We start from the raw sequence: 2,091 nt of genomic DNA, 5'->3' as shown, positions 1-2,091 counted from the left end.
GGCACATAAAAGACACCATTTCGAGCGTGGCCGTTTTCGTGCGGGTGACACGTAAAAGCACCCACTACACTCTCTGAGTGGTTGGCGTTAGGAAGGGCATCCAGCTGTAGAAACTCTGCCAAATCAGACTGGAGCCTGGTGTTGCCATCCGGTTTCACCAGTCCTCAGTCAAATCGTCCAACCCATGCTAGCATGGAAAGCGGACGTTAAACGATGATGATGATGATGATGATGATATGTACAAATCACAAATCTCTTCATCTGAATCCTAGTTTATTTATAAAATGATATTCATAATTTCATTATAATTATATTTACTATCCACCTATTAAATCCATGCAAGCCTAGAGTAAAACATGTTGAACTGACAAGCAATATATGCTGGTATCATTCATTTATTATCACCATCTTCAGCATCTTCATTATCATCATTATCATTATGATCATAATAACCAGAATTGAAATTATTCTTTATAAGTATCAACTTGTTTGCTTATTTGTGTGTATGTGTTCAGCAAAAGAGCATGCATTGTGTATGCATAATTGTGTGTGTGTTTGTGTGTGTGGGTAATGTTTGAGAATGTGTGTCTGTGTAAATGTATCTGTATGGGAATGTATTTAAAGTAAAATTGAATGTACAGTAAGCTGAGTTGAACATTAACATGTGTGTGAAAGGGAATTGCAAACAGTGCTTTTGTTATATACTGTGTGTGTACAGAATGAAACATGCGTGATGCTGGTTGTGTCACTGGAGTGTCCCTCCACCTCCTACTTCTCCTACATAAAGAAATTGCACTCAAATAGGTTAGGTATTTCTCAGCATGAAATAACACAAAATGTTAGCTAAAATGACAATGATGAAAAATTTATGCTGGTAGTCAGTGCTACTTACATATCATTACTAGGCTGGTTGTGCTAATAATTGGTTTAGAACATTGACACTTCTAACTTGCAATGTCTCCATATTTCAGAAGAAAAAAAATGTTTTTATCCTCAAAGACTGAACTATAGGTAAAAAAAAAAAACCTGAAAAGCATTTATGTTAATGTCAAAAAATTCTAAGGACCTAGTTTTCAGTGGTACAGTATTTCCTGTAGTAATAATAGATTCATTTTGATAAAGGCTCTAAATTGTGGGAGTAAGAATTGGTGATATCTATGATTTTCCCCATGGGTTTTAGCAATGTGTGTGAAGTGGAAAGGTCTTAAAGTTGATTGAGTCCATTGTATTTTGGTTGGAGTTAACTTCTTGCTCCATAGCATTTGTTTCGCTGCCACTACTGTTAATAATAATAATAATGATAATGATTCTTTCTACTACAGGAACAAGGCCTGAAATTTGGGAGAGGCGATAGTTGATTTCATTGACCACCAGTTCTCAACAGATACTTTATTAATCCTAAGAAGATGGAAAACAAAATCAACTACGGCAGAGTTTGAACTCAGAGTGTAAAGCTGGGAGAAATGCCACTATGCATCTTGTCTGGCATACTAACAATTCTGCCAGCTCACTGCCCTTGATAATAGTTGTAGTAGTAGTAGTAATAATAATTACAGTAGACCTTGCTTTATAAATCAATCTTGCGACTGCCAACTTTGGATTCATTAAATAAGGGATTTATTAACCAAAGGAACAAAATTTACCGATTGATTAAATGTGTATTTATTAAAATATATACATTTGTTAATACACGAATAAAAGCATTGTAAACAATGTCATTGAATGAAAAATTTGTTGAGTCTTGTTTGCTTTGCTGAACGCTTTGTTGTAACTCTGCATTGATTGTTTCCTTAACAGTTCTAAAAAGATTCATGTATCTGAGATCAAAACTTTCAAGGCCACTTTCTAATCGAATGAGATGCTGTCTCATTTCAGCTGGTGTTAGAGGCTCTGGAACTCTTTCATCAACATCAATGCCAGAATTGCCATCTTCATCTCCTTCGGTTTCCTTCTTAGATTGCTGAATGTCATGAATAATCTCATCTAGTTTTTCATCTTCAGTGATGATCCTTGGAGCAACAACAGCACCATCATCTATGAACATTTAGTTCTCGAATTGCTTTTTGGTTAATCCAATAGGCAGTGAATGCA

General features: G+C 35.4%; 1 long non-coding RNA gene across 1 annotated transcript in view; it reads left to right on the top strand.

Annotated features, from left to right (window-relative positions):
* Nucleotides 1-1,732, top strand: part of LOC128251318 (uncharacterized) — a 5,847-nt gene extending 4,115 nt beyond the window's left edge. The window contains exon 2 of the long non-coding RNA XR_008267081.1: nt 1,323-1,732. This is a non-coding gene — a long non-coding RNA (uncharacterized LOC128251318). The remainder of the gene's footprint in view (nt 1-1,322) is intronic.
* The last annotated feature ends 359 nt before the right edge of the window (nt 1,733-2,091 follow it).

The sequence above is a fragment of the Octopus bimaculoides genome, unplaced genomic scaffold, assembly GCF_001194135.2.
Source record: "Octopus bimaculoides isolate UCB-OBI-ISO-001 unplaced genomic scaffold, ASM119413v2 Scaffold_354914, whole genome shotgun sequence".
Taxonomy (NCBI): domain Eukaryota; kingdom Metazoa; phylum Mollusca; class Cephalopoda; order Octopoda; family Octopodidae; genus Octopus; species Octopus bimaculoides.
The sequence above is the reverse complement of the archived record's forward strand: the minus strand, read 5'-3'. Positions and strand labels throughout refer to the sequence as shown.